This window comes from Theropithecus gelada, chromosome 6 (genome assembly GCF_003255815.1).
Source record: "Theropithecus gelada isolate Dixy chromosome 6, Tgel_1.0, whole genome shotgun sequence".
Lineage (NCBI taxonomy): Eukaryota > Metazoa > Chordata > Mammalia > Primates > Cercopithecidae > Theropithecus > Theropithecus gelada.
Genome location: NC_037673.1, coordinates 146,959,686 through 146,979,075, shown reverse-complemented (window position 1 = coordinate 146,979,075; position 19,390 = coordinate 146,959,686). Strand labels below are relative to the sequence as shown.

At 52.7% G+C, this 19,390-nt stretch overlaps 1 protein-coding gene across 2 annotated transcripts in view; it reads right to left on the bottom strand.

Annotated features, from left to right (window-relative positions):
- NDST1 (N-deacetylase and N-sulfotransferase 1) overlaps nucleotides 1-19,390 on the bottom strand; it is a 72,222-nt gene that overhangs the window by 38,177 nt on the left and 14,655 nt on the right. Inside the window, exon 2 of one of the 2 annotated variants that reach the window (XM_025387862.1) lies at nucleotides 11,256-11,335. The exons of the other annotated variant lie outside the window; for it this stretch is intronic. The gene's annotated coding sequence lies outside the window, so the exon portion shown is untranslated. The remainder of the gene's footprint in view (nucleotides 1-11,255; nucleotides 11,336-19,390) is intronic. 2 annotated transcript variants of the gene reach the window in all.

Here is a 19,390-nt window from a genome sequence, read left to right as displayed (position 1 = left end):
GTAAAGATGCCTGCACAAGAACACAAATTCTAGTGCTGCTTATAACAGCAAATCCCAAACAATGGGAGATTGTAACACAAGGGTCGGGCGTGGTGGCTCATGCCTGTAATCCCAGAATTTTGGGAGGCCGAGGAAGGCGGATCACTTGAGGTCAGGAGTTCAAGACCAGCCTGGGCAAATGGTGAAACCTCATCTCTACTAAAAATACAAAAATTAGTCAGGCATGGTGACAGACACCTATAGTCCCAGCTACTCAGGAGGCTGAGGCAGGGGAATCACTTGAACCTGGGAGGCGGAGGGTGCAGTGAGCCGAGATTACATCACTGCACTCCAGCCTGGGCGACAGAGCGAGACCCCATCTAAAAAAAAAAAAAGAGGGAAATTATAATACAAGCATCACAATGAAATCCTAGGCAGCCATTTACAATATGTTGAAGAAGGACATGTACTGACATAGAAATATAATTACCATATATATTGTCAAAGTCAAAAACATTTATAGGCCGGGCACAGTGGCTCAAGCCTGTAATCCCAGCACTTTGGGAGGCCGAGACGGGCGGATCACGAGGTCAGGAGATCGAGACCATCCTGGCTAACACGGTGAAACCTCGTCTCTACTAAAAAATACAAAAAATTAGCTGGGTGAGGTGGCGGGCGCCTGTAGTCCCAGCTACTCAGGAGGCTGAGGCAGGAGAATGGCGTGAACCCGGGAGGCGGAGCTTGCAGTGAGCTGAGATCCGGCCACTGCACTCCAGCTTGGGTGACAGAGCGAGACTCCGTCTCAAAAAAAAAAAAAAAAAAATTTATAGAACAGTTTGTACGTGTGGTCACAATTTTGTTAAACATTTTTGTGCATAGGCTAGAAACCGGTGCTAAATGCAAAAAAAGAAAAAAGAAAAAGAAACATTAACAGTGATTATCTCTGGGTGATTTTTATTTCCATTTTTTGTTTGTGAAATGAGGAGGTGACTAGGATAACAGGTCTGGTCTCAGCTCTGCCATGATGCACTGTGTGACCCCCTCTGGGCTTCCTGCATGTTAGAAGGGGGTTGGGACAGGTGATCTCTGGGGGCTCCTTCACCTCTGATATTCTACATTTCAGTGCCAGTACCCTGAGGAACCAGAGGCAGCCAAGAAAATGGGCATCTGCAATGCAGTGGGATAAGTGTGACAGGCGGGGATGGGAGGGGTATTCGGAAGAACTCAGGGGTCCTTAACTCTTCTGGCAGGGAGAAGGAGGGGACAGGGAAGGCTTCCTGGAGGAAGGATACCTAAGCTGACCAGAATAAGTAAGGGTTGGGCAGGGGTGGATAGAGGAAATGGCACATACCACAGCTTGGAGATAAGAGCATGTGTGGCGCTTTCCAGGGACTCCCTGCAATTCTAGCTGAGAGCAGGGCAAGAAGGAGCAGGTGTCCTGGGCAGAGCCAGGAAGGCTGGGGTGACTGGTCCTGTTTATACTCAGGGTACCCAGGTGTCCCATTTACCACTGATAAGGACAGCCTGTGGCAGCAGCCCAGCCCCACCTCTTGGCCTAGGGCCAGGACAGAAGCACAGTGGGGAGGAGGCGGGGATGCCCTGATGGTGCCCCGCCCACGTTGGCCACCCAACCCCACGGAAGCGGGGGAGAGCAGCCACCAGCCACTCCTCGCAGGCCTGAGTGCGGTGCTCAGTGACCCTCTATCAGATTAACAACCTTCCAGAGTGTGAATTATGCAGCTCAGAGTCTCAGGAATGTGGGAGCCACGAACCCCTGTGGGAATCTGACATTTTTCAGACATAAAAAATATGCACATTAAAAAATGCACATGGTTGCCAGAGGTTGGGCGTTGAGAGTATGAATCAGCGGAGCAAAGAGAATTTTTTTGGCAGTGAAACTATGTGTATGAGACGACGATGGTGGATACATGTCATTATACATTTGTCCAAACCCACAGAATGCATACCACCAGGGCTGAACCTGAAAGTAAACTATGGACTCTGGGTGATAATGATGTGTCAATGCAGGGTCATCTGTTGTAACAAATTTACCACTCTGGGTTGGGCACAGTGGCTCACACCTGTAGTCCCCTGACCCTGGGAGGTGGAGGCAGGAGGATCACTTGAGGCTAGGAGTTTAAGACCAGCCTGGGCAATATAGCAAGACCCCCATCTCTACAAAGAAAAAAAAAAAAAATGAGCCAGGTGTCAGAGAATGTGCCTGTAGACCCAGCTACTCAGGAGGCTGAGGCAGGAGGATCACTTGGGCCCATGAGGTCAAGACTACAGTGGCCATAATTGTGCCACTGCATTCCAGCCTGAGCAACACAGCAAGACATCATCTCAAAAAAAAAAAAAGTACCACTTTAGTGGGGGATATTGATAATAGGGGAAGCTGTGTGTGTGTACAGGGGAAGAGGGCATATGGGAACTCTCTGTACCTTACTTTCAATTTTGCTGTGAATGTAAAACTAAAAATCTAAACAATAAAGTCATACACACACACACACACACACACACATATATACACACACACACACATGCTAGAAAATGTCATAATGGTGTGGTGGCTCTCACCTGTCATCCCAGCACTTTGGGAGGCTAAGGTGGGCGGATCACTTCAGGTTAGGAGTTCAAGACCAGCCTGACCAACATGGTGAAACCCCATCTCCACCAAAAATATAAAAATTAGCTAGGCATGGTGGCAGGCATCTGTAATCCCAGCTACTCGGGAGGCTGAGGCAAGAGAATCACTTGAACCCAGGAGGCAGAGGCTGCAGTAAGGCGAGATCGCACCACTGTACTCCAGCCTGTGCAATAGAGCAAGACTCCGTCTCAAAAAAATATATATCATAATAATTTCAAGGAGTTCAGAGCCTCCCTGTCACCCATCCACAGACCTAAAGTCCTAGACTAATGGACCCTACTGGTTACACGTGCAGACTGGAGCCAAGTGGCTTCGGTTCAAAACTAAGCTCCACCACCTAGTAGCTGTGTAATCTTGGGCAAGTTATTTAACTTCTCAGTGCCTCAGTTTCCTAGCATGTAAAATGGAAATTCTACCTACTTCCCACGGTTGTGAACATTAAATGAGTTGATACATAAGATGCTCAGAACCATGCCCGGCACACAGCTGCTGTTATCACGCACCCCTGTTGCTTATTTAACATACTTACGACAATCCCTCACGATGCAGATCACAGCTTAGCTCACGAAGTGCTTTCAAGCTCATCCCTCTCTTGAGAGTCTGACAGCCCTAGGACTCAGGCAGGGGAGGGCAACTCATTTCACAGAGGGAGAGCAAGCGCTGAGGCAGGCAGGCACCAAACACACTTATTACACAGAGGGCCAGGCAGCCAGGGCTGCTGTCCTCCTCTCACAGCATGCCTGAAAAGCAGCCCTGTCTTTGGGGGCTGTGGCCCTTACTGGGAGCTGGCTGGCTGCCTGGATAGAAGCCAGGAAGCTAAAGATAAGGCCATGGCAAAACACAGGGCAGAGGGAGAGCAAGGTAGCCCCTGTTCTCAGAGAAGGCCAAATACCCTGGGGTAGGGGTGGGCGGAGGGAAGTCAGTTGCTTTGTAGCAAAGTGCTGGCCACTCAGCCTGCTGGCAAAGAGGACTTCCAGCACAGCCCCTCTGCAACCCACTCAGAGGCCGCCACCCTCCACCCAAGGCCCTCCTCACCCGCCTGCACTCCAGAGCTCCCAAGGCTCAAGGGATAAATAACTGAGGGGCTCCTAATCCCCCCGGAGCCACCAAGGCCTCAAGGACAGCTGGGGCTGAGGCCTCAATGACCCCCACCACCCTGGGCCTGCTGGGCCTCGCAGACATCACCAGCAGTTTCCCCTAAATTCCAGCCTCACCCAGACAGTCACCAATCTCGGGCAAGCATCGAGGCTTTTGCTGATGAAATTCCCATTGCCTGGAATGCCTCCCCCGACCCCTTGGGACACTTACTCATCTTTTAAGATCCCAGTTCCAAAGTCATGACCCCTCTGAAGTCATCTCCAACCACTGCCCCCTCTCCCACTCCTAAGTCTCATTCCTCAGGCTCCCGCCTCATCCCCGCTCCACAGTGCAGAGGCTGAAAACCAGGACCGTGGAGCCCAAACAAAATGCAGACTGTGCTCTTTGGCTTGCACAGTATTTTTCTTTAATTTGGGATTTGTTAGCAACATTGTTAAATCAGGAGATTTTACATAAAAGTCAGAACTTCCAACTTTTCTCTAAAGAGGGCAAGTTCTGGTGACACTGGGCACACATCCTCACCCGCCACCATCAGCTGAGGCACTTAAGAGTGCCAGCCTCAAATGGGCCGTGTATCCTGCAGTTAACATCATCAGCATCTCTATGTACAGTCTCACAGCCAACCTCTTCCCTTCATTTGGCTTCCTGCCCAGGCCCTGGGTGTACCTGAGCATGTGGTCTGTGCAGAGTAAACGGGGGGCATTCCTACACATGGCTCTACCTGTAGCCTGCAGATCTGTGGGGCAAGACCAGGGCTTACTGACCTCTGCACAGGCCCTCACCGGCACCCGGCACAGAGCCCTCAGCACAAAACATGTCCTTTCTTCTTCCTCCCCCCATGCCCAGGTGCCACTCAAGGGCAGGAACCAAGTCTGATTCATCGTGGAAGCTCCCACTTTTCCCAGGGTCAGGTCCTTATTGAATACTCAGGATATGAATGAATGAGCAGCTGTTATTATTTCCAATTTACAGATAAGAAGACAAAGACTTCAAGGTGAAGTGACTGGCCACAGTCACATGGAAACCACCAAATCTTGACTCAAATGGGTTTCCTTCCTGACTTTGAGTTTGGTCTTTCATTCCTCCATGAAACCCAAGGGTTTCTACAATAAAAGTAACACCAACAACGTTATAATTATCATCATTATGAATACTGCCGCCATACCTTCAGCACACACTATGAGCCTGGCACTGTGCTAAGCACTTTTTTTTTTTTTTTTGAGACGGAGTCTCACTCTGTCACCCAGACTGGAGTGCAATGACACGATCTTGGCTCACTGCAACCTCTACCTCACAGGTTCAAGCAATTCTCCCACCTCAGCCTCCCGAGTAGCTGCGATTACAGGCACCCACCATCATGCCCGGCTAATTTTTGTATTTTTGTAGATACGGGGTTTTGCCATGTTGGCCAGGCTGGTCTTGAACTCCTGACCTCAGATGATCCACCCATGTCGGCTTCCCAAAGTGCTAGGATTACAGGCGTGAGCCACCACTCCAGCCAGCCCTTTTTATACCTCATTTCATGTAATCCTTACAACTAATATTGTTATCCACATTTACAGTTGAGTAAAATAAGGCTCAGAGAGGTTAAGTCACTTGCCCCACATCTAGTCAGTGGCAGAGCTGAAATGTGAACCCAGACCCCATGGGTGGGGGAGATAACTCCACAGCCTTCAGAGGAACCTTGGCTTGGGGTAGGCAGGGGCATGAGGGGAACCTCAGCCACAAAGGCCAGTGGCCCACAGTCCTCAGCCAGGCTCCCACTGCACTCCCCTAGCCCTAGCCCCAGCTTTCCCTGCCAAGGTGCTGAGGATAATGAATGAGATGCTCTGGTTGTCATGGAGATGCCATGGCAACGCTGCACTTTCAGGAAATACCACGGTAACCGTGGCCACAGCTCTGGAGTTGAAGTCACTCTATCTAACATCCCCACCTGAAAACGCTCCCCTGGACCCATAAGAGAAAAGGGGCAGAGGTACAAGGGCCTTCTTACAGGAGCAAGCTGTCCAGAGACTGGGACCAGGGAAGGGGGTCCAGCTTGGGCCTGTGATGAATGCGTGGGCTCCAGGAATGAGCCCAAGAGCTCCGTAAGAGCAGGTATGGAGACAGAGCAAGCCATGCCTTTCACGGTGAATTGTGCCCAGTAACCCAACTCACATGTACACAGTACCTACTGTGCACCAGCAGGCCTCCTGAGAAGGGCTGTGCACACCCTTCTATTTCACTCTAGTGGCGACAGCTAGCATGACAGTTAAAGGCCCAGACTGGGGTTAGCCTGCCTGAGCTTGAATCTTTGAATCTTCTCTTTCTTTTTTTAAGAGTCTTGCTCTGTTGCCCAGACTCCTTCCAGCCTCCTCCTACTGGGTTCAAGCTTCGAGCGACTTTTGAACCGCAGCCTCCTGAGTAGCTGGGATTACAGGCGTCCGCCACCACGCCCAGCTAATTTTTGTATTTTTAGCAGAGACGGAGTTTTGCCAAGTTGCCCAGGCTGGTCTCGAACTCCTGACCTCAAGTGATCCACCTGCCTCGGCCTCCCAAAGTGCTGGGATTATAGACATGAGCCACTGTGCCCAGCATATTTTCATTTTTTGAGACAGTGTCTTTCTCTGTTGCCCAGGCTGGAGTGCAGGGGCACATCACACTTACTGCAGCCTTGACTTCCCATGCTCAAGTGATCCTCCTACCTCAGCCTCCCAAGCAGCTAGGACTACAGGCTTGCGCCACCATGCCCAGCTAATTTTTTAATACAGACAAGGTATCCCTATGTTGCCTAGGCTGGTCTTGAACTCCTGGGCTCAAGCAATCCTCCTGCCTTGGCTTCCCAAAGTGCTGGGATTACAGGTACGAGTCACTGCACCCAGCTGGGGCTTGAATGTTGGCTCCATTGTTTACCAGCCTCATGACCTTTGAGCAAATCTCTCAACCTCTCTGAACCTCAGTTTCACTAACTCTAAAATGGGGTTTATACTACTTATCTATCTTGCAGGGCGGCTGCCAAGACAAAGAGAGATGAGGCATGTAAAACACTGAGCTCAGTGCCTGGCACACGGTAATATAAGCTAATAAAATGATTACTCAGTAACAGATTTGGAAAGTGAAGCTCAGGAAGGAACTGGCCCAAGGCCACATATCAAATTAGTAGTCAATTGAGAAAGAGAGAGGAAGGGAGGCCAGGCTGACGCCAGAGGGAAGGAGCAAGAGAATGGGATCCAGGAAGGAGGTCTGAGATCTCTCTGGGAGTGCGGAACAAGCAAAGGACCTGTTTCCTCATCCTGTATTTATTGAGCACCACTAGGTGCCAAGCATGCCACTAGGCACTGAAAATGCAGTGGCGACCATGACCTTACCTCAAGGGTTTCTAGAGGTATCTGGAACCCAAGGTTTCATGTCTCTGGTATGACATGGCTGCAGTGAATGGGGTAAGATGCCCACGGCCCTGAATGCTCACCCAGCCCACATTTTATTTCCAGCCTAGGTCACTCTTGACAATGCCCTCTGTGGACCACACACCTCTCCCCACTCCCTCAACACACACACCACACTCACATGCACACGACAGGCTCAAACGGCATCATCTGCGCCACATGCACAGGGGGTGGGGGCTGAGAGGAGGTCAGTGTAGAAAGAGCTCTGCCAGCAGCCTCAGAAGGATGTGAATGGGTACCTGGGCTTGGGCAGGGACTTGAGCAGGGGAGAGCATAGCAGTGGCTGCAGGCCTGGGAACAGGTAGCCCCACATGCACCCAGGGCCACTGCCCATAGGTGATCCAGCCCCTCCTAGCCGGTCATAGCCCCAGCACAGTCACATCATCACCCCCTACCCAGCCACACCCCACAGCTTCCTAGCTCCACCAGCCACCCTACCACAGCCTGCCCCACCCACCACATCCAGCCCAGCAAGGAAAATCCTCCACATTTGCTTCCCAGCTGTGCGGGAGTTTCTCCGCGTGATTACACCCCCGGGAGGCCGAGACCAGAAGCAAATCTCTTCCTCTGCTGGAATTTGCTGCATGCCCCATCCCCCATCACTCCCACAGTGCTGCCTGGCTGGGGGCCAAGCTGCCGCCTGTCACCCCAGAGTCCAGGACCACCACCACCAGGAAAGAGACTGTTGGAGGTCTGGCTCAGAGTCGCAGGGCCACAGAGAGCACAGTCTGCCCTGCAGTAAGCCCCTGGGGACACTGAGACCCAGAGAGAGGAAAGGACCTCCTGGCCTTGTGCCATCTGGTGTGCCCCACTCTCATTTACCTTGGTCCATTTTCTTGTCCATGAAAACCCTGTCCCTCCTCCTCCAATGCCAGCCTCAGCAGGGAAGTGAACAAGCCTGCTCTGGATTTCTAAAGTCCTGGTTGAGCTTCCCTGCTCCACATCCCACCATGTAACACCAGGTATCAGTTGTCCTTGCAACTAGAATGCGGGGCTCCCAACTTCACTGAAAGCTTTGCAAGGCACAAGCCGTCTCCTACCCACAGCAGGTGCTCAAGAGCCTTGTGCCCTTGCCAATTACCTTCCCCTCTGCGAATCTGCTACACAGCATCTCCAAGCTAAATGCATTAATAACATTAACTTCCATTTATGAGACATGCCATGTCTGTGTTACGTGCCATTATTTCAACCTTACCACAGCACCATGACCTAGATTCCCCCCATTATACGGATGAGAAACTGAGGCCCAGAGAGGCCAGTCACTTGCTTCAGCCCCCAGAGCTAATAAGAGGACGAATGGGAACTTCAGCACACAGCTGCTGGGCTCCAGAGCCTGGGCCCCTCATCCTCCATCTCCGCAGCCCCTTTGTGATCACCTAAGACAGCTAACACTTGCCAGATGCCCTGCACATCCCATTCTCCATTCCCTTTGAATAGTTTTCTGTGTTTGTTTTCATCCATTTTATATGTGTTTTAGTATCACAAGCAGCCTCTAGTGATCTTTCTTGGAAGTAGCCCACAGATACCCATCAATCAACAAGGAAACAAAGCATTAAGCACTACTGTTTCACTCCCTGGTTCTCAACTTGTGAATCTGTTCTGGGTTACCTGGCAGGGAAGGCCCAACAGAAAACCTCAGGAACTTAGACCTCACTTGTTGAGAATGTGTCCTTCTTCCAACAGGGCTTGAGTTGCAAGTTTACCTTTGTACCAGCTCTGAAAAAAAGGGCTTACCGAGCAAACATACCAGACAGCCCGGGGGCGGGGCCATGTGGGAAACACAGCAGGTCACCTGCCACCCTCCCCTCCCAAGGACAGGACAGTCCTGACAGTCCTACTGAGGCTCTTCACGCACACCAAGGTTGTCAGGTCCCTCACACAGAATGTTATGCAATAGCCACAAAGCTTCTCAAAACGGGGCTCTCTGCCCACCCTATCCCCAAATCTGCCTATGACAGAGTCAAATCCATCCAGAACTATTTTTTTCTTAGGCTCAGATCACAGACACTCAAAAGGAACAAAGCAGCATATCCAAACACATATCATAACCTCCCTCACTGGTGGCCAACATTAAGCTCCTGCGAACATCTGGGGCTGTGCCAAGAGCCTTCCCTGCTCCAGCATGCTCAATCCTAACATCCTGAAAGAGGTGTCACTGCTATGAGCACTTTACAGACAAGGAAATGGAGGTTCAGAGAGGGTAAGTAACTGCTCGAAGTCACACAGCTGGGCAGAGGTGGAGCTAGGATGCCCCTCCCAGCCCACCCCAGAGCCCCTGTTCATGACCCCTCTGCAGTCCTACTTTCCACACCATTCCCAAGCCAGGTCTGCAGCCCAGGAGAAAGGCTTCCTGCAGGCGACCAGCCCCAGGGCTGCTGACCCCACTTCTCTAGCTGAGCTTCAGCCTCCTGGGAAAGCCTGCACTGCAGAGAGGTGCACCATGGGATCCAGCAAGGCAGGACTTCAGCCACAGGGTCCTCACGCCTCCATCAGGTACCCCAATACAAGAAAGGGGGAGGGTGGCTGGGCGCGGTGGCCCCTGCCTGTAATCCCAGCACTTTGGGAGGCTGAGGAGGGCGGATCACAAGGTCCGGAGATTGAGACCATCTTGGCTAACACCGTGAAACCCCGTCTCTACTAAAAATACAAAATTAGCCAGATGTGTGGCACATGCCTGTAATCCCAGCAACTCCAGAGGCTGAGGCAGGAAATCGCTTGAACCCAGGAGGTGGAGATTGCAGCGAGCCGAGATGGCGCCATTGCACTCTAGCCTGAGCGAAACTCCATTTCAAAAAAAAAAAGGCGGCGGGGGGGCACCTCCTGCCCCAGGCAGAGGCCTCATGCTAAGGAAGAGACAAGAGCAAGGGTCAGAAGCAGGAGATCTCAGCTAGCAGGGCACCGAAAAGGACAATGGCGAGCACCTCACCTCACGGCCTGGCACATGCCAGGCGCTTTACCAAGCCCTTCTCAACCCTCACTTCACTTATTTGTCATTTATGCCCAGTGAAGTGAAAACAATTTTATCACACCCTGAGCTTCTCCCCTATCTGCCTCCCCTGCAGAGGAGCTGGGAAATGTGGGTCACCACCAGCCCCCACCCTCCTCATGCCCAACTCCAGGCCTCAAATACACCCTGAGAGATTCCAAGGCACAGGCAGACTCAGGGGCCTCCATCTCATGGATGCAGAAGCCAAAATCCATGCGGGCCTGGAAACCACAACAGCCTCCCAGTCCTTCCTGAGGCCGTGAACACTCAGGGGATGAGAGGTCATTGTCCCCTGAATGAGCCAAGCTCCCCCAGCCTGTGAGGTCAGGCAGAATGTGGCCAGGAAGACAGAGGCGGGGGGTGCCACAGCCTCCATTGCTGCCTGTGAGTCTCTGGGCAAGTCCCTTCCCTTCTCTGAGCCTCAGTTTCGGCAACTGCAGTGAGGGGTATGGACTAGAGGAGACGTCTGTGACTTTCTGGGGGTTACAGAACCCTTTGAGAATCTAATGATGGCTATCAGCAGATTCTCTCCCCAGACACACAAATTCAGAGTGGTTGTGACTGGCCCCCATCAAAAGCCAAGTTAAGAACATGGAAATTCTCTAGGGGCCCCTCTGGCTTTGACAAGCCATGGCTCTCACAGTCTAGACAGGACCAAAGCCACAAACACATCAGAGAGCCCCGGGATCTCACCATTCCAGCTTCCCCTGTGGCCCTGAAGTAAATCTTTAACTCTTGGACCTGCTGGCTTCAGGTGGATTTGTGGACGTGCCCAGCTGTCTAGAGAAGCCACAAGAGAAACTGAGCCCTTCCTTCCCATCCCTCAGCCTCCTCCTCCTTCTCCTCCATCAGGAATCTGCCAGGTCAGCCTGGACCTCTCCCTGGGGCAGTTCCGGGAGCTGCTTCTGATCTGGAATGAAGGTAGGACCCAGTGCCAGGCTCAAGGGCCAACCTGTACCCCAGGCCGCTCCTGGGGGACACACACATACCACACACATAACACACACACACAAACACACACACACACTCAGGTGGACCTGGAAGGACGGGACAGGGCAGGGGGCCAGGGACAGTGGTCAGAGGGGACAGGAGCCAGGGAGAGAACCAGACCCAGACCCACCAGAGTTCCAGGCAGTGGCATGCGGTTCCTCTTCACTTCGCCACGTCCTCTCGAACGTCCTCTCCTTAACACGGCCGCACCTAATCCCAGCGCCAGGAAAAATGGCATTACTGTTGGCCCAGTCCCCTCCCCAGGAGAAAGGGAAGGCAGAAGGGAGGGAGGTGGCCCTAGAGCACCCTGCGCCACCAACCACGTTCCTAGAAACCTCCACGCCCCTTCATGCCACCTCCCTTGTCAAGGCCTCCAGCCCCTACCTCCTTAACCTCAGAAAGAGGATGTCCTCCTCCAATTCTGCCCCATGCCCAGGGGACCACCGGCACCTCGCTTGTCTCACCCAAGCCCTGCCTGGAGGAGCCTTCCATGGGAAAGGAAAAAGTATGTCCCTGACCCTCATGCCAGTGGGTCTTCTGACCCTCTCAAGAGAGGTAGCAGCCAACAGCAGGAGGAGCGCTCACTGGCAATAAGGATAACTGGGTCCCAGTTCCAGCCCTGGCCCTTCCCCCTCAGACCTCAGTTTCCCCACCTGTCCTGAGAAGAAAAGGAAGGACTGGTATGCCCAGCTGGTGGGAAAAGTGTCTATGATGCTGGCTTTTGGCCCCTGGCCCCACCCAGCTCAGCTCCCAGGCCCTTCCCTGTGCCCCACCCTGCAGAGGAGGAAGAAAGGTGACTGGCAACGGTGTGGAGGGTGTGAGAATCCATGCTGGAGCCTCAAAGTGCTAGAGCTGAAAAGGGTCTTACAAAGACAAGACCCAGAGAGGAGAAGCAACTTGGCCACGGTCACACAGAACACTGGAAAAGGGCCAGGCTGGCCAGGGCTTGCTTCTTGACAGCAAATGCTTAAAAGCACCCAGCTGAAAAGGTATTTGCCTTCTTAGAGGATGCCAAGGAGAGCACAAGGCAATGTGACAATGGTAGAATTGCAGGCTCTGAGAGCTGCAGTTTAAAAAAAAAACATGGTATGTTTATATGTGGGGCTTAAGAATGGAGATTGGGCTGGCTTTCCAGGCTCCTCATGTCACACCACATGGGTGGCCAAGGGTCCTGCCAGCCACAGGGAAATCCTAGGAGCCCCTTCCAGGGATTAGCAGCTTTGGCCACCTCTCAAGAAGTCACCTAAGGCCCAGCAGGCAGGTCCAGCAGTGGTGACAGGGAGAAAGGCTCAGATGGACACCCCACGACTAGTCCACTCTGGAAGATGCCAGAGCCTTGGAGAGAGTGAAAATCCCCCAACCCCGTGGCCAGTGAGGACGGAAGCCAGGTGGGCTAGGGATAACACAGAGGAAGGGAAAAGCTTTGAGCCATCTGGAGCCACAGAAGCCCCCTAATCTCCTAGAGGCCTGGTGGGCACAACACAGGGCCTGCTGAGACCAAAGAGGCTTCACTGAGGGCCCACATGAAAGCAGCCAGTCCCTGTAGACTTGCTGGGGCTTGTCATCAAGACAAAAGCTGGCCACCAACACGCCTTGGGGTGTTAAGGGGCTCAAAGTACTTACATGGAGGCGCAGCTGGCAGGGGGAGGGGGCAGGAGGTGGGGAGAGGTGGGGGTAAGTGGGCCTGGCTTTCTCCAGGACACAGACAACAGCTAGAGAGCAGAAACACGGAGCAAAAAGCGCTGGGTGACCTACTTCACAGAGGCTCCTTTTAAAGGGGAATAGGGGGCCTCTGTGAGACTCTAGAAAGTATCTCGCAGGGGTCCAGAACAGTTCACAAGGCCAGGAGACTAGGGTTCCAGTTCTAGATCTGGGACTCAGCCAGGACTAGGATCAGGTGAGGCCAGCAAGGAGCCCTTAAGAAGGCACTCACTGCCAGGTGTGGTAGCTCACGCCTGTCATCCCAACACTTCGGGAGGTCAAGGCAGGTTGACCCAGGAGTTTGAGACCAGGAGTTCAACACCAGCCTAGGCAACATGGCAAAACCCCTTCTCTACAAAAAACAATTACAAAAATTAGCCAGGCGTAGCGGCGTGTGCCTGTAGTTAGTTATATGGGAGGGTTGAGGTAGTCAGTTATATGGGAGGATCACCTGAGCCAGCAGGTTGAGGCTGCAGTAAGCCCAGATCGCGCCACTGCCCTCCAACCTGTGCAACACAGCTGACCCGCTCTCAAAAACAAAGCCTCTTATTCTCCACAATGTGCAAGCACACAGCGGGCACCTCCTGAGACACTGCACTTAGATGCCTCACTTGCCTCATCCTAGGCCCAGCCTTACACAACCTGCCTGTGACCTCAGGCAAGTACCACTCCTTTCTCGGCCTCAGTTTGGTCACATAAAACAGAATCATGAAGCCAGGCATGGTGGCATGTGCCTGTAGTCCCAGCTACTCAGGAGGCTGAGGTAGAAGGACTGCTGGAAACCCGGGCATTCAAGGCCACAGTGAGCTACAACTGTACTACGGCACTCCAGCCTGGGAGAAACAGCAAGATCCCATCTCTAAAAAACATAAAATTTTTAAAAACAAATTAACTTAAAAAATTGAATCATACCATATGATTCCATAGACCCTCCTAAATCTAAGCTGGGTTATTCTGCAGGGAGCATAACCGAACTCTGCAGCAAATCCCCAGAAATGGGCACAGTGGCCCCAGCTCCCTGCCATCAATAACCTGTCAGTCACCACGTTGTCAGTCACCATGTCCCAGGCAGAATACACATTATACAACCACCTGATGCCACTATGTTCCAGACTCTTTGTTAAATGCTTGGCCTCTACTTGATCATGGCCTCATTTTACAAATATGGAGCCTGAGGTCCATAGAAATTAGACAACTTGCTTAAGGCCCTCGTTGGGAAGTGCTTAGCTGAGATTCGAACCACCGTCTGTCTGGTTCTTAATCCCCACATTCCATGGCATCAGCCACAGATAATACAAAACCCACCAGGGCTGGGGAAATGCCATCAGCTCTTTGCACCTCCCACATTTTCTAGCATATAATGCCGGGGCTAATGTGAAGGCAGGCTGGTGGACAGCCGGGAGCAGGTAGGCAGGGACGGGGAAGTCTGTGTGGGCACTGAGCATTCCACAGATGAACCAGCCTCCAGCCCGGTCAGCTGCCCACCACTCTGGTTACAATGCCCTCATCGCCATCAGCATACCACAGCCACTGCTGTGCCATTTTTAAATCATTACACAGATGCAAAGCTTTTTCACAGGCATTGCTGTGGCATCACATGCCAACTTTATAAAAGTATAGCAGGGATTTCTTCCCCCTTTCTCAGAAAAGGAAAGTGGGGTTTCCAGAGGATAAGTGGCTTCCCAACACGCACACAGGAATGCAATGTTGGAGGTGAACTTGGAGACCACATCCTCTGCCTTCCAGTCCAAGCTTGGGTCTACTCCTCCATGCTCACGACTTTCTGTTCAACCAGTTGATGGGCCTTTGGGACAATGATGACCATTTCTGAGAGTTTACTTGGTACCAGGTGTTGTACTCTGTATTTCACGCGTTATTCCACTTAACTGTCCTGATATTCCTGTAAACTAAGTATTGCTACTATTTTCATTTCACAGAGACAGCGGCTCAGGAAAATAGGGTATCATGCCCAAGGTCACCAGGCCAGGAAGGGGCAGAGCTGGCATCCAGAGTTCAGACTGGCTCCAGAGCCTGGGGCCTAAACCTCATGCTGCACAGCTCGTCGGGGAGACTCTGTCACGGGCTGTCAGTGCAGGGGACGGGAGGTAGACACATCAAATAGTGTGTGCATCTGGCAGATTATGGCAAGATTATGATAATGGAGGACAAACAAAGCTCTCAGGGAGCCCACAGGAGGGAGGTTGTTACAAACGTCCAGGCAGAAGGCCAGGAGTCTGTGCAGAGGACATGGGAACAGAGGGGAGTGACAGATATGAGGGAGGCGGCCTTGTGAGACCTTGGTCAAGTGCTTTGCTTTCTCCAGACCTCAATTTACCAAGCTGTTAAGAAAAGTGCTTGGAATATCTCCAGAACCCCCTCCATCCCTGAAGACTCTTGGGCCCTGGGAAAATAAGCAATGCTCGGTGACAGCCTGGCTATGAGCCCTGGGGACTCTGAAATGTTCTTGGCTGTCCTGGCACAGCTCAACTGCTGGGAAACAGGCTTGCAGAAGCACAGGGCTTGGCTGGCATGCCTGGGCACCAGTGAAGTGTGGGTTCTGAAGGGGCCACATTCCGCCCATTGTCGACCTCTCCACAGCTCTGCTGGAGCAAGCACCACCCCGTCTGGATGCAGATCAGAAACCGAGGTCACTCCCAGTGCCCAGTGGGCTGCCACTCCAGGCCCCGCCTGACCCACCAGCCCTGTCCAGAGCCCTACCTACATGTAAATTAAGTCCCTTTGATGTCACTCACCTGCAAAGCCCTTCCCTCACATTTCCCCAAGTCTGGCCACTGGGATATAGAGACAAGGGGTCCTATAGGAGGCCTTAAGGAAAATGACTACCTCACCCCAAGGGACCCGTGCAAAACAGAGGCTGCCTATGCCAAGCCAATGAAGACCCTTGGCTAGGGAAAGGAAGATGGTCCATTAGGGCCGGCCCGCAGCTCTCACTCTGGAAAATGGAAGGGGCTCTTGGACTTGCTAAGAAAACTCAGCCCAAGTCTCCACACTCACAACTGCCCCATCAAACCACATGCCTGGCATGCTCCTGTTCAATAACCTCCCACGGTTCCTCCCACTCACTAGGCCAAGCTCCTTACCTGCCTGCCTGCATGGGTCACTGTGAGCAGAGGCCTTTGTTAACTAGGTGTGCTATATGCCAGGGCCTTGCTAAGTGCTTTACTTTTTTTGTTTGTTTTGTTTATTTTTTTGAGACAGAATTTCGCTCTTGTTGCCCAGGCTGGAGTGCAATGGCGCGATCTCGGCTCACCACAAGCAACCTCTGCCTCCCAGGTTCAAGCGATTCTCCTGCCTCAGCCTCCTGAGTAGCCAGGATTATAGGCATGCGCCACCATGCCTGGCTAATTTGTATTTTTAGTAGAAACAGGGTTTCTCCATATTGGTCAGGTTGGTCTTAAACTCCCGACCTCAGGTGATCCGCCCACCTCAGCCTCCCAAAGTGCTGGGATTACAGGCGTGAGCCACCACACCCGGCACTTAGTGCTTTATGGACATTTCCTCATTCAACCTCACAGTAACCCTGTGAGGCAGGTACTATCATTGGCCCCTTTCTACAGATGAGAAAATTGAGGCTCAGAGAGGTTATGTTACTTGTCCAGAGTCTCACAGCCAAGCAGCAGGCAAGGATTCATGCCCACGCCTGCCTGACCCCAAGCCCAGATTTTTAACCACTGTGCCATGTGGCCTCCTCAAATACTCCCTGCCACCCTCAGAACCCTGGGGCCACCTCAACCCTTCTCCATACACGAGGGGAAACCAAGGCAAAGAGCTCTGTTGGTAGCAAAGCCAGGATAAGGCCTGAACCTCTACCCCACCTTCCGTCCCCAACCTCGCCTACCCAGGAAGGAATTCCCTGCCAGAAGGCGTGCCAGGCAGAAAGGCTAGGACCATCACAGTGACAACGAGGCTTCAGAATCTGCCTTTTTCCTCTGTCCAAAAGGAAGAGAAAAGCAGAGCGAGGTTTGCAGAGACAGAAAAGGACGTGAAGGGACCACGAAACATTTGTTCTTAGAGAACAGACTCCTAGCGTTGGGGTCCCCTCACACAACCCCTGTTGCTATTCCTGACAGCAACAGGAACATGCACGTCCCAGGACCCATGTGCACCATGCCCCACCCCCACCAGCATAGGCCCCAACCCAGCACAGCTGACCCCAAATCTTAATTGCTCTCCCCAAACCTGCTTGTCCCGCAGCCTTCTCTGTCTTGGTAAATAGCAATACTGTCCAACTGTCCTTCCAGTTCCTCAAGCCAGAAACCTTGTGGTCAACACTCTCTTCTCACACCCCACATCTAATCCATCAGCAAATCCCATCAGCTCATCCTGCAAAATAAATCCAGAGCCAACCCCTGGTTGCTCCCACACCGTCCCCACCCACCACTGACCTGGCCGACCTCTCTCGTGGCAAGACTGCAGCAGCCTCCCAGCCAGTCATCCTGTGTCCACCCCTCACCCCTAGCAGTCTCTCTAAAATGTGTACCCAAACCAGTCAGTCCTCACACCGGGCTGCCAGCAGCTTCTCCTCCACTCAGACTCAAACAACAAAGTCCTCCCCATGGCCAAGAGGCCCTACCTGTCTCCACACGCCCTCTGGCCCCTCTCCTCCACCATCCTCTCATTCTTCCAGCCCTGCCTCTGGTCACCTGTGCCCTCCAGTTCCAGAGCCTTTGCCCTGCAGCTCCCTCTGCCTGGAAAGTTCTTCCCTCAATTTCCCGTGGGCTGCCCTCCCGGAGTCCACTGCCCCTCACCAAGGGACCATCCTGACCACCTAACATGGCAAGTCACTCCCTCAAGTCACACTCTTGACCTACAAGCCAGCTTTATTTTTCTTCCAGGCACATCCCACCACCTGGCAGTGAGCTTGCTGGGCTGTTCACTTCATCCCACCACTTCAATGTCAGCCCCACGTCCAAAACAGGGTCTCCATGTGTTTGGTTCACCGCTGCATCCGAGTTCCACAAAAGAGCCTGGACCAAAGCAGATGTTTAATACAAATAATGCTGAATGAGGGACTATTGTCTCCCTCATCTGAACACACCTTTAGGCTTACACAGCCCCTATAGACCAGGGGCTAGAGGCCGATACAAGACTCTACCTGGGCCAGCTAAAACCCTGAGCAATTTGGCCAGTTCCCAGCCAAATCCCCAGTCCTGTTCTAGTTCAACTGACTGCTTGGACCAACGGACGACAAGACTTTACGTCTGTCCCTGTTCAGTGCCTTGGCCTCTCTTTTTGGCCATGAGGGAGAACTTCTGAGTCTTGAGAGTTGGGCTGCCAGAGGGAATGTGGACTGGACTGCCGCCACCCACCTTCAGGACCCTTCCAGCATCCACCCAAGGCTGCCTACCTCATGCTCCCAGCAAGAGGAGGCAGAGGAGGGAGGCTGGTGCTACGCCTGCCCTTTTCCTGTGGTCAGCAGGAGGATGGTCAGAAGGAAGCTTTGTTCTCAGAATGAAGAGCATGAAGCCCCGTGCCAGGCGGAAGCGGGCACAGAGGCAGCTGGCCCATCAGACAGTTTAAGGAAAGACAAAACAACAACAACAAAAAATGGGATGGAGGATGTTTGAGGGGTAATTTGCACACCCAACCGGTTTCATGCCTCCGGGGTGGCTGTGACGATGGTTCATTTTTCCAGGCTCTAACTAGGTCGTCATAGACAATCAGATGATTGTCCCAGCTAGGTGATCTGCCACTGGCCCTGCAGAGGGAGGTGGAGATGGAAGAGTGTGGCCTTGCCTGGCATTGGAAGACCTGGGGTCCCAGCCCAGCTTTCCACCCACTCATGTGACATTAGGAGAGTGTCTTCCCGCTATGTACCTCAGTTTACCCAGCTGTATATGGCTTGTTCATGCCTGCACTTGATGTTTCAGCCTGCCTGCCACAGGACCACATAGCAGGAGAGCCCCTCAGCCTGTGGCCAGGTCACTGGGCCACCCAGGCCAGGCTTTCCCTGTGGGGCCTGATACCAGGGGCACAGCACTTGCCCACTTTCAGCCAGGCTTCCAGCCTGCCTCCTCTCCTGATCTGTTCCCTAATGTGAATGTGAAACTCCTCTGGGCTTGGCTAGGGTGGGGCCAGGACTGGGAGCCCTCACCACACCCAGACACTGGCACCTGCCCCGATCCACTCTGTGTTATCCTCTCCAAGGATAGCTCACATTGCACTTAGCCATGACAACTGGGGAAGCCCAGAACATTGGCACAGGGGGCAAAAGAGTAGCCCAGAGAGAGAAAGGGGCATGATTGACGTCGCCCAGCACAACAGTCACCCAGGGCTCCTTCCTACCTGCCCTGGGCTCCATGCACTAAGACAGAGTCCTTGAAGAGTGGTCTATAGACCCCCTGGTCTGAATGTTCTCAGGAGGGGAAGGATACACCCTAGAATGAAAGAATCAGAGCAGGAGGCAGGGGGTGGGGGCAGCAATCTGCATTCATTTCTACAAGCTTCCCAGGTTTTTCTTGTAGCCAGAACAATTGCAACCTCTCAGCTAAGACCTCTTCCAGGAGAAGTCATCTTAGCAGGCCCTAGGGAATACTTAAGCTT